Genomic DNA, 20057 nt, shown 5'->3' with positions numbered 1-20057 from the left:
TCAGTTGGCTGACATCCTGACAAAGCCTTTGGGACGAGTCAGATTCATTCAGCCGCGTGACAAGATTGGGATGAAGAAAATAATGCAGGCAGACTAGAGTTTAGGGGGTGATTGTTGAATAAACCCAAGTCTTAAAGTACTTAGGCTAGCATAGTTGTTTTTCTTCAGTTTCGTCAGGTAGTTTCAGGTAGCAAGATTAGCTCAGTTTCTGTTGGACTTTTGAACGAGTCCTGCGCCCCTCCAGATCGCTCGTGGGATGGCACGAGCACCACGATCGGTGGTGGCGCAATGTAAGGGGCCACGACCCCGTTTCCCTTGTTGCTTTCCGAAAATAAAGAGCAGAGAAGAAGAGCAGAAAAGCTGCAAGTTTTACGCAGCACAAAACCTCCCTGTTCTTCCTGTCATCAGTGCTTTCCAGGGTCAGATCGAGGTGAGGTGAGGCAGATGGGCTAGAATTTGCCGACACTTTACATGAGCAGTGTAATGTGCTCACATCCTTTCCAGCAGCACATTCATGTCCATGTCCTCCACCCCTTCCCAATCCAAGGGATCGTCGTCCATCGCAGGAAGGTTGGAGTCCACCTGCACCTCCGTCGCTTGCTCCACCTCTCGCTTGGTGCAGCCGTCTTCTTCCTTCCTTTTCGTGGCACACCCCTCGAGACCGGTCGGCGGCGCCTTCCTCTTCAGTGCACCCTCCTTGCCGGTGTGCGCCTCCTCCGCCTCATGGGTGCGATGGTCGAGCAGAAGGCCCATGTTGTTCGTGGTGCACGGCTTCAGTCCACCGTCGGCCCACGAAATCCGGTAGGCCTGATCCGCCGCGCCTCTCGACTCGCCGAGTGATTTACTGGTTTGCAAGTCGCCGATGTGGTTGGGGATTTGTTGTGAGGAGGGGGCGGCGGCTCGCTGTATATAAACGTGGACACAGACCCTATTTATCTGTCCGGACTCCGTATCGCGATCGATCCCCTCGGTCGTATGGTGTCCTTCCTGTTCCTCTCCGGAACGGATACGCATTGGGCTAGGCCAGTTCCTAGTTTGTCGGGCTCAACCATAGTTTTAAATAGACGGCTATAGCTCCGTTATAGCCTGCTATAGCCTTTTCAGTAGGGTGCCGCTAAATGGTCACCTTCACAAATAGCCCGCTATAGCTCTGCTATAGCCCGCTATAGCTTCGCTATAGCTGATTTGAAGGACTGCCGCTATTTTCCATAGCCTGCTACTTAAAACATTGGGCTCAACTCGTAGGAAAAAAAAGATGCGGCAAATACATATATGTTGGGCCAAACATGACACTTAATATATCCAAAAAAGTTTGCAATAACTAGGAGGAACTTTGTTATAAAAAAAGGATCTCTGTTAATATAAAAAAGAACTCCAGCAAAAAAAGATTCCTAATATTTTCTTTTTGCCACAAATATCTCAGCCACTAAGAGCATCTTCAACATGGACTCTCAAACAGCCCGCATATGTTTGAACCGCTCAGTCCGGACGTATTATGTTATCCAATGCAGTCCTGTGTCGATCCGCTCGGCGGTCCAGACGCATTTTTCCCTGCAAACCGAATACAAACTGTGTGTGTGTGGGGAGGGGGGGGGGTCCGAACAGCAGTCACGTAAGATTCTGACACCTGAGGCCCACTAAATCCCCCTCCCGATCTCATTTCCTTCCACTCTGCCCCTTCTTCCCCTTGCTTTGCATTCGCGCCCTTCACCTTCACCACTGCCGATGTACCTCTCCGACTGGCACAGAGGCATTCCTGGACGTCCGCAACCAGTCTCGACGCGTCCGCTCGCCTTTTACGACGGCACTGTCCGCTACAGTTTGGTTGTAATTTAGTATTTTAGTGCTTGTCAATATTGACACAGTGCTGGTGTTATGTATTCTGGGAGTTCTTTTGGATCCCATCTCATGTAAACTGTTCAAAACTACTAGACCTTGAAGGATATACGGAGTAATTACGGACTGATGTCTTGTACTTCCTCGGTTTCTTTTTACTATGCATATAAAATTTGTTTGAAGTTAAACTATACAAAGTTTGACCAAATTTATATCAAAAAACATAAAACATCTAGAATACAGCATAAAAATATATTTCATGATGCATCTGATAATATTGATTTCATAGTGTGAATGTTGATTTTTTTTAATATAAAGTTAGTCAAACTTTACAAAGCTTTGATCAAATTCTATTAGCAGATTAAAAGCAAACGGAGAGTATCTCTCAGCTAATCTCTCGTCTCCCCTGATTTTTCATGACGCGTCAGCCGGTAGCTATCATCCGTTAAATCCATCCATAGCTCTAGCAAAGCTCTAAATTTTGGGAACAAACAATATTAGGAAAAGGGGAGTGCCATGCAACACCCAAACCAGGAACTAACCGATTGGTGTACTGTATTGTCTTCCACAGCATCCTGCAATATGCTTAAGAATATTTCTGCAGACATAATGGAGTTAAGATATTTGAATATCGATGCCGTTTTCTAGTATATTTTTAAGGGAATCAGTACACCTCAGTTGCCTGATTTTTAAATTTGAGCCAGTCGATCTTTTTGGTCGTTGGATGCGCAGATCAAACGATGGGCAACTATTCTTCTTCCTCCAGCTTCTTCTTCCCCATGCCACCGCACAGGCCGCCGGCCAAACCGCCTGCGACAGCCATCCACGGCCGGCGGCGCTCCCACGCAGCCTCGTCGGCCCCTCTCCCCGGAACCGCTCCCCACCGCTGGTCTTGTCGCCCCTGGCCATCCCTCTAGCCCCGCTCGCGTCCGTTTTTTTTCTCAGGCAAGCCCCCACCACCGCCCCCACCCTAATCCCCAAGATAGATAATGGGGCAGCTCTCCGGCGAGCCCTTTCTCCTTCCTTCCATCCGTCGAACTCTCAAAATCGAGTGACCCCAATTTGAAAATCAGTCGACTCACATTTAGCTAATATGAATTTTTAAGCATGCTAGGTTTTGTACTGCTTCTAATGCTGCCAAAAAAACTGAACGATCATACAAGAAACAGTAAAAACTCGTGATTGTGGGTAAGCCTTCCAAGTGGTGACGAACTACAAAATCCAATCGTTGGTGCATATAATTAAGCAAATGGTAGATATATAGGAAATTATAAACATTTAGTTCAAACTTCTAGTATAATACAAATCTACTTTCATAAAATTTCGCACACTAATATACCATAGCCTCGTTTAGCCTCCCAGATGGATAGCATTAGTCAATGTACTACTGAACATAGAACATAGCACACTCAAATCTCCTCTCATCTCAGGTAGATACCGGCGGCGGAGTCCCATCATCAACTGCACCAAGCTCTTCACCCTTCTCGCATCCTGATCATCACGGGGTTCGGGTCCATCGCAGGAAGGTTGGAGTCCACAGTGAGGACGTATCCTATGCACCGGTTCAACTCGTGCAACGAATGTACCTGTAGATTCTGGGCCACTGGATTCATAATAGATGGAACAGATTTATCACAAGAAGGGCTGCAGGTACATTTTACGCCCTGGACCTTGCAGAATTGTCGAAATGCCGAAATAGTCCTCAGCATAACCTGTCCTCTCCTTCCTTATCTTGTTCCTCTCCCCATCCTCTTCTGATGGCGGCTGGCTGATGACGCCGGCCGAAGAGGGAGAGCAAGACGACGCCCTTCCCCCAGTAACCCCCAGCCTCTCCCCTCCCAGCCGCGGCCTCCCCATCGAGGTAGCAGTGCGGTGACGCTCGGCGTCTCCTTGATCTCCCCTTGTCAACGCACTTCCATGTTCGGCTGCCGTACACCCCCATACCCTCCCTGCTCGATGCCACCCGTGTTCCCAGCCCGTCGCACGCGCAACACTCGTCCTGTGCACGCGTACGCGTACTCATACAATGCACCGCCGTCCCTTTACTAGTCGTAGATGACGGCCGCCGCCATCTTCACCGACCGCGACACATCTTCCTCGCCGTCAGGCCCCGACTCGCAGCAGCGCTCGCCACCGCCGGCCGTAATGTCGCTCACCGGTGGTACTATCCATAGTCGCCTATTTGAGCACACACACCATTGTTGGTGTAGCACTCGTTGTCGCCGGTTCAAGCAAAAGCAGGCGCCCGGTTGCAGAGGAAGCTATCATGTCATGTCGTCAGATGCCGTGCACCATGCTAGTTGCAGCATACTGATCTATTGATCCCAGTCACGCCCCATGCCGGTTGCAGCATCTCGGCAGCGCACATCGGTCGTAGCATCCAGGTCGGATTCGGCAGCGCACATCGGTCGTAGCATCCAGGCCGGATGCTCCCAGCTGCAACCGGCTATGGCAGAGTTGCGCTCGGTGCACGGTGAAGTTGCAACCAGTGTGCCAATTGCTACGGATGGAGTCGTTTTTTGCTACAACAGGTGAAAGTTGGGGCTGTGACCGGCGCATGGAGGAGCTGCAACCAACACCGAAAAATGTTACGACTGGCAGCCGAGAAAGATACTACCGGTATTGTTTTTTGCTGCAACCAGAGAAAGCATGGGCTGCGACCGGCACACGAAGGTGCTGCAAATAGCACTGAAAAATGTTATGACCGGCGGCCGAGAAAGCTACAACCGGCCTCTAAAAAAGCTTCAAGTGAAGAAGTGGAAGCTAGAAGGCGGCCATGAATGCCTCGTCCACCGTCGCAGCTCATTGCCGCCGCTCTACGTCGCCGTCATAACTCGTCACTGTTGCCTCACGCAAAAAGCTTGTTGTAGCATGGCCTGTGCTGGTCCCAGCAAATCAGCTTGCCAGTCGCAGCTTACCATCTCGCTACTCCCAACAAATAATCTCCTCCTATCCTCGAAAAAGAAACTTCATAAATTCTCGGCAACAAAAAATCTCGCCGGTCGCAACAAAAATTCTCACCGCTCCTAGTAAAATTGGTCGACGGCTCCAGAAAAAAAATGCTTGCCATCGCGGGGACGTAGCAAAAATTCTCGCCAATTGTTAGTCGTAAAATATAATCTCGCCGGCCATTAATCGTAACCAAAATTCTCACCGGTCCCATCACAAATGATCGCCAGCAAAAAAAATTACTCGCAATCGTCGGGTTGTAGCAAAACTTCTCGCCGGTCACCGGTCCTACGAAAAATGATTGCCGGTTCCAATAAAAAAAAGTAACTTGCCATATTGGTGGGACGCAGCACAAAATTTTCGCCGATCGCAACAAAAAGTCTCGCCAATCCCAGCAAAAATGATAGCCATTTTGCAGAAAAAAAGGCTTTTACTACTAGGACGCAGCAAAAATTCTCACCTGTCCAAGCAAAACAATTCATCGTTTGTAGCAAAAAAAAAGTTTGCGTCGCTGGTCACCGCGAAAAACACACCGTCCCAGCAAAACTACTCGTCGTTTGTACTAAAAAAAAGTTTGCCGTTGCTGGTCATCGCAAAAGGTTACACCAGTCCCATGAGAACGACTCGTCGGTTATAACAAAAAATGCCTCATTGGAGCCGTTCACAGCAAAAAATCACACCGCTCCATCAAAAAGGACTCGCCGGTTGTAGCTCAATATCAACCCTTTGTAGCTCGGCTGGGCTGTTGATGGCAATTGCATCGGAAAAAAGAAAACAAGTGAACAAGGCGGTTGGGAAAGGCGGCCCAGGCCCACCAGCATGTGCGTCCGTGATGCAACAGGAGCCAGTCGATCAATGCGGATCGTACGCTGCGCACGCGACCGGCGCGCGGTTAGGCCGGTCCGCCGGTGTGCGACGTTTCCCTTTGTTGTGAGGACGGGCCGGCGACTCGGTGTATATAAAGGTGGACACAAACCCTAAACATGCCCGGACTCCGTATCGCGAATTCGCGATCGATCCCCTAGGTCGGTATGGACTACGCCAGTTCCTAGTTTGTGGGGCCCAACTCCTCCTAGAAAAAAACATACGGGAAATATGTTAACATGTTGGGCCAAACTTGGCACTTGCCATTATACGAAGTCCAAAAAAAGCTTGCAATAACAAAAGGGGGCTGCCACGCGTCCGCCAGTGGATGAATTGGAAACATCGGCCGCCTCCTTCGCCGTTGGATTGAACCACAAATAGCCGATGGATCTTCCCTGAGATGTGCGCCGCGAAATTGCAATAAGGTAGATGTAACGCAGCTCACTCCGCAACAGCTACTTTGTTAAGAAACCACCGAAGTGTTAGACTCTGTTGTCTTGCAACTGACATCTTGTTGCAGAAACTATCCATATAAACAATGAGAACGGTAGGAACAAGCCAAAATGTGATTCATGAACGCAGCAGATTCCCATCGACTACACGCTGTCACCATGTTAGTAGGCTGTCACCCCTATATACTAGTAGGCCAGCACCTTTCTCACATCTCAGCTGCCGCTGCTAAAAAATTAACAAGACTACACGCTGGCCCTCTTACTCGATTCAAGCAATCATGGCGAATTACAGGCAATTCTCGCTAGGGTTTGTGAGTGAGAAAGGGGATCGGGAGGTAGGAGGAAGGAGACGGGGAGTGGGTTTAGTCTATTACAATTCCGTGCCCCTCTCTGCCCCGCCGAGGCCTACTTAACAGTCCACTACAGCTCCGAGGTCGATGGATCGTAGAGCTTGTTGGGCTTCCTTCTTCTCTTGGGCCGCCCGGTAATGCTGGTGGGCTTTGGTGCGGTATCTGTCGTGACATCCCCCCTTTCTTCAGACGCGGCTTGACCCCAAGCCGCAGCCCCTGGGAACCGGCTTCGGATCTCGAAGAAATCTTCCCACGACACCAGCGCCTCTGGCTGAGACGACCACTTGACCGGCACTTGAGGGATCTTTGATTTGCCTTTTGTAATCAGGCGCCAAGCCAGCACCTTCTCGGGAAAGTCTAGAGGCGAGTACGACAACGCGGGCTCCGGTAAGGAAGAAACCGTCTCGGCGCCCAGTGGCAGTGCCCCCTTGAGTAAGGACACATGGAACACTGGGTGGACTCGGCTCCCCTCCGGCAGTTGTAGGCGATATGCCACATTTCGAATGCGTGCTGTAACCTGGAAAGGACCAAAAAATTTGAAGGACAGCTTATGGTTAGCCCTTGCCGCCACCGAGACCTGCACGTATGGCTGCAGCTTCACGAACACCCAGTCCCCCAGAGAAGGATCGTTCTGATCTCTTTCTGTCAGCCTGGTCCTTCATCCGCTGTCGGGATCTTTCCAGATGTTGTTTCAACAAAGCGGTCATGACTTCCCTCTCCTGGTGCCAACAGTTCAGATCGGCAGGAGCTGCCATTGAGGCATTCACAATCCCAAAATGGCGAGGAGGGTGACCATAGAGCACCTCAAAAGGGGAGGCCTGCAGCGTGGAGTGTGGCGTTGTGTTGTACCAGAACTCCGCCAAGTGCAGCCACTGAAACCATCTATGTGGGCAGGAGTGTACAAAACAACACAAAAAAAGTCTCCATACAGTGGTTTACTCTCTTTGTGGTGCCATCTGTCTGTGGGTGGTACGCCGAGGACATTCGTAACTCCGTCCCGACCTGACGAAACAGCTCTTTCCACAGGTTGCTTGTGAAAACCCAATCGCGGTCAGAAACCATTTCGTGCGGCAGCCCTGCAGTTTGTAAACATGAGTCATGAATGCGGTGGCCACCTGGAGAGCTGAGAAGGGATGTGCCAGAGGAATGAAATGGGCATATCGCGTCAACTTATCCACCACCACCATAATGCAGGAGTAGCCACGAGAGATAGGCAAACCTTCCACGAAGCTGAGAGTGATGGTGTGCCAGGCATGTGGAGGAACAGGAAGAAGCTCTAGCAGTCCCGGAGTATGGATCCTCTCGGTCTTTGCTTGTTTGCACGTGCTGCAGTTTGACACCAAAGTGACTACGTCTTGCCGCATTCCTAGCCAAGCGAACAGGCGTCTTAGACGTTCATAAGTAGCATGAATGCCCGAATGCCCCCCTGTTGCACCGGAGTGGATGGCTTGCAGTATCTTTTGTTGCATGGCTGCATTCAGCCCCACCCAAACCCTGCCTTTGTACAGGATCACGCCATCCTTCACCTCATAATCTCAAGTGGGATCTCCGGCTTCACTTTGTTGCTGTAATATAGTTTGGGCTTTGTCGTCGTTTTGGTATCCTTTCACCACTTCTTCCAGCCATACCGGGGTAGTGATGGTGATAGCTGAGACTTCCACATCTCGACGAGATAGGTCGCCTGCCGCTATGTTCTCAACTCCCTTGCGGTACACCACTTTGTATTGCAAACCCATCAGCTTGGTGTAGGCACGCCTTTGCCACGGGGTAACCAGCCGTTGGTCGCTGATATGAGCCAAAGCACTATGGTCAGTCCGGATAATGAACTCTGAACGTTGTAGATACGAGCACCACTTTTCCAAAGCCATGAGCCATGAACTCCTTTTCATAGGTTGAGAGCCCACGATTTCGGGGACCCAAAGCTTTGCTAAGAAACGCCAACGGGTGTCCGTCCTGCATGAGCACCGCTCCCACCCCTTGATCAGATGCGTCTGTTTCGATCTCGAAGGGTTTGTCGAAGCTGGGTAAATCCAGAACAGGGGCAGTGATAAGTGTTGTTTTCAAGTACTGGAAAGCTTTTTTAGCTTCATGAGACCAAACAAACACTGCTCCTTTCTTCAACAGATTGGTCAGGGGCCGACTGATGAGCCCAAAATTCTGGAAGAACCTCCTGTAATAACCGGCCAGACCAAGGAACCCTCTGACTTGGCGCACCCCAGTTGGCTTCGGCCACTCTTTTACTGTTGTGATGTTCTTCTCATCTGTTGCGACTCCCTGAGCACTGATGACATGCCCCAGGTAGGTCAGTTGTGGTTGAGCAAAAGTGCATTTGGATAGTTTAACCTTTAGTTGGTGTGCTTCCAGTCTCTCAAACACTTGCTGAAGGAGGCTGACATGTTCAGTTAGCGTAGCACTGTGGACGAGAATATCATCGATGAACACGAGCACTCCATGTCGTATCAAACCAGCCAAGACATAGTTCATGCCCCCTTGAAAGGTTCCAGGCGCCTCCGATAATCCATAAGGCATCACTTTGAATTCATAGTGGCCCAAGTGAGTTTTGAAAGCAGTTTTGAACACATCTTCAACTGCCAACCTGATTTGATGATACCCTGCCCTCAGATCCAGGCCGGTGAACCATTTTGAACCTGCCAATTCATCTAAGAGCTCCTCTATAACCGGTATCGAGAATTCTGTTCCTGACAGTGATGGCGTTCAGTTGTCGGTAGTCGACACAAAATCGCCACGACAGATCCTTTTTCAGAACCAACAACACTGGTGAAGCGAATGGACTGTAGCTGGGTTGTATAATGCCTTGTTGCAACATTTCCTCTATCTGTCTTTCTATCTCATCTTTCTGAAAAGGATTGTATCGATAAGACTTGATGTTGACTGGCTGGGCTCCCGGTATTAAGTGAATCTTGTGATCAAATGGCTCGGATGGTGGTAAGCCTTTTGGAGCTTCAAACAAGGCTTGGAATTTGTCAATTAATCCAGCCACGGGTGGAGGTACACTTGTTTCTACCTGGCCCATCTGCTCTTCCCCCATTGCCTGCAACTGAACCATCTGATGTATGCCATTGCATGCCACCAGGAAGAGAAGCCGGTCCAAAGACACGGGATGACACTCCTCAGTACGGGGCTGGATCCCCTTCAGCGTGATTTTCTTCCCATGATGTACGAACGACATCAGTTTGCGCCCCCAATGCACATCCATTGGGCTGTGTTGTTCGAGCCAATCCATGCCAACAATCATATCATAGCAGCCCAGAGGAAGCACCTTGAGATTGAAACAGAATTTGTGCCCTTGGACTGACCACTTGCATTGGTTGATAGCCTTGTCACAAATCAATTGACCCCCGTCTGCAATCTTGACTTTCAGAGAATTGGTTGTGCTGCATACCCGTTGTAACCGGCTAGCTAGATCAGTACTTATAAAACTGTGTGAGTTGCCTGAGTCAATCAACATCAACACTTGCTGCTACCGAATCTTCCCTTGCAATCTGATGGTTTGTGGGGCTACTGTACCTTGCATCGCAGCTCTTGAGATGGTGTGGCACTCACTGTCAGAGTCAGATCGTTCTTCGCTATTTGATAGGCCTGGGAACCCCAACACCTCAAACATCTCTTGGACCACATGCAACTGAACTGCTGTCGCGCATTTGTGCTCTCTGCCCCACTTCTCTCCACAAAGATAACATAGCTCATTGGCCCGACTGTGTTACTGCTCCGGGCATTATTATTTGTTGCCCCGCGATGATCGTCCCCGACTACTGTAGCCGCGGGTGGCGGACGCCCAGGTGGTGTAGGAAGGGGCATGGCACCCCGTAGGTGAGCGCGGTTGTTCTGTCCATCCCTTGATCCCCCTTCCGAGCGTCGTGGCTCGCGTCGCTTGGAAATCTCCAGTTCCTCTTCCTGTAAGAAAGCGAGAGAAACAACAGTGTTGAGATCTTTTGGATTATGCACTAAAACAACTACGCGAATCTCATCCCTAAGCCCATCGACATAACGAGATGGAAACAGAGCATGATCCCAAGTAGTGTTGTGTGCAAGCAAGGAATGCATAATCTCGGTGAACCTAGCAGTGTAATTCGACACCGAGTCAGTCTGGCGCAAATGAAAAAGCTGACGCAACAGACCATTGAACTCGTTCCTCCCGAACTATTCACAGACCACCGCAGAATTTTTTTCCCATTCCATATGGCACAAGTCGAATCCATTGTTCTCTAGCCACACCATGGCTGCCCCTGTGAAATGCATGGCTGCGGTGTCTACGCAAAACTCGGGGTCTAGGTGAAACATCCTGAAATACGACTCGCAGTTTCGCTTCCAACTGCGAGGCCGCTCCCCCCAAAATGGAGGAAAATCCATCTTAGGCCTAGGCATGATAGAAGAACGATGGTGGAAGGGACTGCCCGATCAGGACGACACACGCACAGGTGAACGCCCCAAAGGCCTCGATCGACTCTCAATCTGGCGCGGTCTCTCCATAGGACGGGAACAGGGGCCTGGAAATGTACCCATGACCGGAGGCGGGACTAAGGTGGTGACCACCCCAGAACCAACCCCCCGGTGCAGTACATCGACGTGGTGGCCATCGGGCCCTTGAGAGCTGCCGCCGCCGTTGGGGAATGGCGTGCCACTTGGCCTTGGGAGAATCGGAGGGAGATCCGACGGCTTGAGGGCGAGGGCGGGGTTGCGCGATGGAGATGATCTCTTGGCGCACTCTCCCAAGCTCTAATCGCAGATCGGTGACGGACTGCTCCAGATGCGGCTTCCACATCGCCAAATCCGCCACCACAGGGCGGATCTCGTCGAAGATGGTGTTGGACGCCGCCACCGCCTTCATGATCGACTCGTTCTGCTCCTGGATAGCCTTAAGCACCGCCGACAACTCCTCCACCTTCTGCTCCATCTCTCCCGCTTGCTTCTGTTGCCGGGTGGTGTAGGTGGGTTTCTGTAGGTAATCCGGAAGCTCTGATACCATATGTCACGGTCCTCTTACTCGATTCAAGCAATCATGGCGAATTACAGGCAATTCTCGCTAGGGTTTCTGAGTGAGAAATGGGATCGGGAGGTAGGAGGAAGGGGATACAGGGAAAACAGAGAAAGGAGACGGGGAGTGGGTTCAGTCTATTACAATTCTGTGCCCCTCTCTGCCCCGCCGAGGCCTACTTAATAGTCAACTACAGTTCCCAGGTTGATGGATTGTAGAGCTTGTTGGGCTTCCTTCTTCTCTTGGGCCACCAGGTAACGCTGGTGGGCTCTGGTGCAGTATTTTTCATGATACAGAATCTTGTACATATGTTTTTTTCTTCAAAAGTAGAGTATTGCAACTGTTCACTTTTCAGTACAAGCTGTGTCAGTGACGTTTAACAACACCGTGTTTAAGCCATGTAACGTGAAAGTAAAAACATCTACTACAGTGAACAAGAATCTCAATGGTGAGCTAGTATATAAAAGTAATTGACAAGATAACACCCATGGCCACCTTGTCGGTTTAGGGCCTGTTTGGTTCCAAATAAGTCACTAACTTATAAGTCGAAAAGTGAAAAAAGTGACTTATTTTTACCAAACTGACCTAACTTATAAGTCACTCCAACTTATAAGTCATAAGTTGCTCCACCCCAACTTAAAACTTATAAGTCACCCCCTTTTACATGGATCCCATCACCTTTACATAAAAAAAACAAGGTATGAAGGTGTGGTCAGGTGACTTATAAGTCAGGTAACAACCAAACAGGCATGACTTATAAGTCATTGGTTTTAAGTCACCTGACTTATAAGTCAGGTGACTTATTGGAACCAAACATGCCCTTAGCTAATGGATAAGAAGGAGCGCCAGTCACCGGTCCTGTCATAAGGTGGGACAGCTACTACAGTGGTCGGTCTGGCACTGACCGCACTGCCTTCCAGGTAACTGCAACCCTAGTGCATGAAGTGCTGGAAAGGGCTAATGGACCGAGATCGCACGCGATGCATCTGCAAACGCCCTGCAACTTTTCAGGTTGCTGCACGAATCTCCAAGGGAAACGACGGTCTAGATAAGGTGCGTGGGTGCATTCGAGAGTAGTGGCACCTTTCCGATTTGCATTGGCTAGGCCAGTTCCTAATTTCTCGGGCCCAACTCCTCGTAGAAAAAAAGATGCGGCAAACACGTAGATGTTGGCCAAACTTGACACTTGCCATAATACATAGTCCAAAAAGAGCTCGCAGTAACAAAAGGAATTCTAGCAAAAAAAAGATTCCTGATGTTTTCTTTTTACCACAAATATTTCAGCCACTGAGGCCCCTGGCGTGGTGAATATGAAGTAAATAATCAGTGAGCTATCTAAGGGCATTCCCAAGTCAACCCATGTGTCATGTGTCAGACGCCATGGGACCTACTGCTGCCAATCACGCCGCTAGTGCTGCGAGGAGAGGACGACCACTGTTGCAAGCATGACGGTGTTGTTTCGAGTCGATGAGCTATGAGGGGCGTCTTGTGAGTAGCATCCCCCTGCTATTGCAAGGTTGAGGATGTGCTCGACGCAGCATCGGGAGCCGGCGATGTTGCAAGCAAGCAACGGGCGACCAATGAGCATCACCACCAGCTGTTTCGAAGGTCATTCTCATGTTGGGACGCTGCCGACGACAGTGTAGGGAGAGGGTCGACCACCCGTTGCTGACCTTCGGGTTGTTTCAAATAATAGAAAGATAATGTTACATTATAAAAATATTCACATATTATTTCAAAAACTATGCATATAATTAACTATAAATTAAAAATTATTCACGTAATAATTTGCATATATTAAATAGAAACATCAAAGTAATTTTATTTTTCTATATATTTAAATAAAAGCTAATGTAAGTTTAAAATGTTCAAGCTTTTAATGAAATGTCTATGTTGTATACAAATTGTTCACTTTTATTCCGCAATTTATTTTATTTATAACACATGATCATAATTTACATATTTTTAAAAAAAAAATAACATTGCAAAATGGGCTCTAAGGGCTTCAGCCCGCTTAAGCCTCAAAGGATATATCCACTTAGAACAACATGAGAAAAATGTTCACCTAAAAAACACATGAGAAAATGTGGGTCGCCCAGGTGTCCACACCATGGGTTTTTCGGTGAGAAAAAAATATGAGGAGTTTTTCGCAAAATAACCGGCCACACGTCCTCCCCATCGTCCAACCGCTGATAGTGGGTCCCATGCCAAGCTGACGTGCCTAGTTAACACAATGTTTGTATAGAAATGCGATTTACACCATATATGTTCGCCAAAGCCAAGTTGTGGCACCAATTCAATGTATGCCGCAAGTTTTAGCACTAAAGTGACTTTTCGCGCCAAGTTTTAGCACTAGTAGTTTAATTGACTCCATATTCTATGATGCTCATTCGTCTGCCTAGCTGCCTGCTGCACGATTTGTTTTCAAAGTCTTTTTTTGTTCTCCTTTCAGGGTTTTATCCGGAAATCAAGATGAATGCATCTAAACCCCAAACTGTATGGTTATTATTATAGCTATAAGTTGTATTTGTTAAACCTTTGCGGTTATCAAAAGTTGTATTTGTTAACAATTTAGTTGCTTTGTTGTTACCAGAAGGTGTATTTGTGAACCAAATAATTGCTTTGGAGTTATCAAAAGTTCTATTTGTCAACTACTCCCTCCGTTCTCAAATATAAGTCTTTCTAGAGATTCCAACAAGCGACTACATACGGAGCAAAATGAGTGAATCTACACTCTAAAATATGTCTATACACACCCGTATGTTGTAGTCTATTTGAAATCTCTAAAAAAACTTATATTTAGGAACAGAGGGAGTAGTTATAGTTGAGGACAGACAAGACTATCCAATGTTTACTTGTACATGTTTAGAGAAATCCAAAGGCTGCATTGACCTATGAGCTTGCAAGTTGCAGCATATCATCAGAACTTCATATCTCATATCATCATGACTTCACATCATGTAAGTGTCAGATGTTTGCTTGGGCACTTTGTTAAATTGTTCGAAGTGCCAAAATTTTAAAGATATGTTAGTCCATCCTCAATAAAATAAACAGAAGAAAAATATGTTAGTCCAACCAATTGATGACAACTTCGTCTCTCAGATTCAATCTGTGGAAAATCGCCCTTATCTGACTAAGCAAGAAGCACGAGCACTCTTTGGCTTTTTCTCAACATCACGTACCACAGGGCGTGTCTTCCCAGCCGGTGCACCGAGCACGCCCATCCTTCATGTCAGCGTACCACCCACTGAGACACCTAGGAACCCAGACCCATGAATGTCTGCTTTTCCATGAGACACCTCCCCAACCACTAATTGAGGACACATACGCATCTACATAATATAATAAGAACCTAGTCGTGGTTCACCAACCTTGAGCCTATTTACGGATAGCCCTTCAACGCTTGGCAATACACCTCTCCCTAGCCAGCACTTTTAACCTTTCCTTGCCCAAGCCATATCCAGATCCGCAACTGCTTGTCCGCCATCACAAAAAGGCCTACAATGGCTCCATGTGATTATGAGGCGATGCTCCGGATTCATGGAGCAGTTCAACTATTCCTTGAAGTATTTGTACCTATACTTAGGTCTTCGTTTTGAGAAATCAATTCCAAGATTTACCCGTGTAGATCATTGCCTTACAATGACATGGGCCCCCCGTGGCTATCTCCCTTTCGAAGAATTTCACTTCTCATTTGTTTATGGTGAATCAATCCCCTCTTTTTCCCAATTTTCAAAACGTCAATTCATGAGATTTTAAGTTTTACGGTGTTAACGAGTTTTGTTTGTTGGTTTCATTAGTGGTCAGGTTTTGAGATGTTAAATCATGCTTTAGCTGGTTTACTAGAATTTTATGCTAAACTCTTATACTTCGTACTTATTTTTTTTCATACTACTAGCCTAGTGAGTATATTTTCTATTACTTATATACCACATAAGAATGTTGTTAAATAGTGAGTATATTTTCTATTAATTATAATGTTCTTTTTGTTAAATATTACTTATATACCACATAAGAATGTTGTTAAATATTAATTATAATGTTCTTTTTGTTATATAGATGTATTGTATATCAATGAAAAGTTTTCTTATGGTAAATTTAAAGTGTTTTTAAAATCTCTTTGAATTAATTCTTGACAAGTTTTCTTATATATTGTCACCAAATAGTGATCAAAGTTTGAATAAAGGAGGTGTTGAAAATAATATTTTCGTGTGGTTAAAAAAGAAAGCACCTAAGGCTATCAGGAAACATGCCACACCATGGCCCCACCTAGCTCCCATTGACAGATAAAAATGAACACAATATTGAAAACCTCCAATTATCTTTTGAAGAACTTCTAGAAGTTCCATAGGTGGCCATTGAAAAATTAAGGGCATAGAGCATCTTGAGCATATCCCTGATGATCCATCCCCAAGAGGGTGTTACTAGGGCTACTCCAACAAACTTTTTGAATTATTGGGGAAGGTCCTGCAGCGGATCTCCAATAGACCCATGCATCCTGGTAGATATATTGGCATGTAGGGGGCCATTGTTAGTGGGTAACTATGTTGTTTGTTTATCTCCTCAATGTGACCATGAGATCGATGCAATCAAGTACGACAACAAGCTTGAAGTAGATTGCCATGGCTATGAGCTCAGGAAAGGTTAGCACATGGTGGCTAACTCACTTTGACACGGCTCGGGCAGAATGGTGTGTGCAGGACGCTGACACTCGGCATAGCGGGGAGTAGGCAAGTGGGCGACGATGATGCTCTGACGGCTGGTGCGCACGCGGGCTGTGAACAACCAACTTATCGTGCAAGGCCCACACGTGCTTACACTAGTAGAAAACGGGCCTTTAGTCCCGGTTTCAGAGGGCCTTTTTGTCCCGGTTCTGGAACCGGGACTAATGCCCAAAACGTTTAGTCTCGGTTGGCTTACGAACCGGGACTGAAGGAGCTCCACATTGGCCGCAGTCTAGAGCTCCACCTTCAGTCTCAGTTGGTAACACCAACCGGGACTAAAAGAATTTTTTTTGAATTTTTTTGGAATTTTTTTTGAATCACCCCTCATCACTCCTCAAGTGTGGAGCACTCATTCCAAATCATCTAACTTCCCAGCTGGTCACCCATCCTCTCACTACTCCAGCCTAAGCATGCTTAATTAACTTCCCAATTCTATTCCCCCTAGTTTCCAAGTCTGCACTTGTTGTTTTTCTGACAATAGTAAGATGTCAATCCTATTAACCCTTAGGAGTTGAACTTGAGCATGAAATCACACGTTTCACTGTTTGAGTTTGAAACTATTATTCTAAAAAACAATAATTATTTAGGAACACTAATATTTCTTGAATAAGTAGTTTAATCATAGTTTGACCAGAGTTTGACCAAAAATTCAAAAAAACTTAAATTTGAGGATAACCTTTTCCCATTCAGAATTTGAGAATTCTAAAAATTTGCAAAACGGCCTACGGCGGTCGAAATTAGAACCGACTTTTCGTGCTGAACATTTTGATATATTATACTTTTTTCAACATCGTATGCAAAAATTATAATCGTTTTACTTTTTCATAACACTTTTTGCAAAACATGTCGAAATTTATGTTTTTTAATTTTCCTAACTCGTAGATGTAGTAACATAACTACATGTCAAAGGATTTCAATTTTTGAAGTTTTTATCATTTTCTTTTGTTTTTTTTCAAAACTGAAATGGCGATACCAGAGGGGGGGGAGGGGTAGAGTTTGAAAATTGCAGAACCCCTTTAGTCCGGGATGGTGTCCATCCAATCCTACCGTCGACTACATCTGCTAGCACCGTCCTAGCCAGAGTCACAACTAAGGTTAACCAAGCCAGAGTCATGTTCTATTAAAATGGCAAAAAGAATTACTTTTTAATATAGCCAAACTAATTCTATCAACTATTATTAAAGGCTAAACAACTATTAATACAAAACAGTAGCAAAATTAATATTAATTAATTATAAAAATGTATCTACTGTTGTCTAACAGAAGCATACTACAACGTGTTCAAATCTACAGAAAGAACTAACTAAAAATAATTGAAAACAACAATTAAAGGACTAAAACAACTATATAAGCAAAACAGTATTGTTTCAATTAAAATCCTAATTTAAATTATTCTAAAAATAACCAAATAAATCTTACTGTGACAACAATCTAACATGTGACTAGGAGCAAAAAGAATTAAATTTAAAACTATTTTTAAACTCAAATTATTCACAATCTAGGGTATGAAGCAAATTTTAACAAATTCATATTTAAATCATTCAAATTTGATAACTAATGGCACAAACAGAAACTATACAAAATTTTGAATCTAATGCAAAAAGAATCACTAAAAAACATCAAATATCCTAAAAGATATAAGAAATTTAATACAGAAACTAAAAACAGAAAAAACAAATGGAAAAACAAAAAACAAATTTCTGAACCCCTTCAGTCCCGGTTGGAGCCACCAACCGGGACTAAAGCCTCAACCCCTTTAGTCCCGGTTGGTGGCTCGAACCGGGACTAAAAGTCTAATCTTTATTCAACCGGGACTAAAGGGCATCACACCCTTTAGTCCTGGTTGGTGTCTCAAACCGGGACTAAAGGTCCCATTTGAACCAGGACTAAAGGTCTCATTTGAACCGGGACTAATGCCTGACCAGCTCCCTAACCGCTTGAACCAGGACTAATGCTGCTCACATCAGTCCCGGTTCATAATGCAACCGGGACTAATGTGTAGATTGAGCTTGGACCAAAGCCCTGTTTTCTACTAGTGTTATGAGAAGGAACAGTAGTGGTTGGGATTTAAGTGGATTGTTGGGGGAGGTCCACTATCCATTGTATAATTGGAGGGTGGTTGGGGGAATATATCAATGATCAAAAGGGGATAGAAAAAAAGATATATTGGAGCAAGTAAATAACCCTAACTCTCCCAACTTCAGCAAAATTTGTTTGTAGGAAGATAATCGGTTGGAAATAGTCTTAAACTAGAAAATGGAGCTCTAAAACTTTAAACTTCATTTCAAATAGTTTAAAAAAATCAATGGCAACCATTTCAGGACAAACCTTTCGTGGACAATGTGCTACAACCAAAATGGGCTAAGGCCTGCAGGTGGTTGGCCCGTCAGCTAAAGGCTTGCGTGGACCGGGGAAATATCTGGTACTCCCACCCCTAGGGTGCTCCCAGTGCTCCCAAACTCGGTAGCACATTTTTAAATGTTCGAAAAATTCAGAAAAAAAATCCATCACATTGACACGACATGAAAGCATATTGTCAAAAAAATTGAGATCAAAATTCGAAACGTAGCTTGAGAAACATAAATGACAAATTCAACAGTAAATAGTATGCAACTTAAGTTGGGCTTTAGATTAGGCCCATTATCACATTGATGTCCATTTTGTCATTTTTCTATCTCAAGCAATGTTTTGAATTTTGATTTGAATTTTTTTAACAACATACATTGATGTTGTGTCAATGTGCTGGATTTTTTTTCAGAATTTTTTAAACATTTTAAAATGTGCTATCGAGTTTGGAGCACCCTAGGGGTGGGAGTACTAGATATTTCCCCCGCGTGGACCGGTGAATCTGCCTTCATGCCAGGCGCGAGCGAGGGCATGGGCCACTTGTGTTCCCTTTTTGTTTTCCATTTTCTATTCACATTCTTTTCTTATTCCAATCGATTTTATTTTCATAAATTTATTTAAGAATTCAAAAATTGTGCTATTTTTTAAAAACTTTCGTGATTTTTAAATATTATTAAATTCAAAAAATATTTGTGAATTTTAAAAGAAAAATCATGAATCAAAAAAAACTTTAAATTTTCATCAATTTGAAAAATGTTCATGAATTACAAAAACATTTACAAATTTGAGAAAAATATTCATGATTCAAGAATGTTTGTCAATTAAAAAATGTTCACATTATTTGTAATAAATTTATGACCGAAAATTATTTTATAAATTTGAAAAACATTCACGAATTCAAAAAAATGTTATAGTTAAAATAGGAAAAAAGAAAAGGTAAACAGAAAGAAAACTGAAAAATGATGAAAAATAAGAAACATAAATTAATATACCTGCTGGAACCTTCCAAAATTGGGTAAAAGGTTCCACAAGCGTCCTAAAACTGGATTTGAGCTTTCAGAGCTAACGCTTCACAGCCGGTAAACGGGCTGACCCAATTTGCTTTTCCAGTTAGCGAGCACTATTATGATATGGCTCACAATGAGTGATACCTAGCATTTGTGACTTTGTCTCAAAAAAAAACCTAGCATTTGTGACTACTACTAGCTCAACTTTTTCAGTTGTTCCGTCCAGTTTAGTCCGTGTACCCGGTTTTGTAACCAGTAAATTGTTTGCTTTTGTAACCAGTAGATTGTTTGCTACTCCGTAGAAGAAAGTAGGAATCGAAGCAGGCTGGCCAAACTATAAGTACTCCCACTACCCGGTTTTGTAAGTTCACCATGCAGATTTAGTCTTTAATTTGAGTAACAGAATATGTGTAATGTGTCGCAAAACTAATCTTTTGAAAATTTATTTGACGACAAAACTAAAAATATATTTTTATGGTATATGATACATATTTCACGGATAAAATTAAAGACCTAAAAATCTCTATCCAATT

This window comes from Triticum aestivum, chromosome 7A (assembly GCF_018294505.1).
Source record: "Triticum aestivum cultivar Chinese Spring chromosome 7A, IWGSC CS RefSeq v2.1, whole genome shotgun sequence".
NCBI classification, from domain to species: Eukaryota; Viridiplantae; Streptophyta; class Magnoliopsida; order Poales; family Poaceae; genus Triticum; species Triticum aestivum.
The sequence above is the reverse complement of the archived record's forward strand: the minus strand, read 5'-3'. Positions refer to the sequence as shown.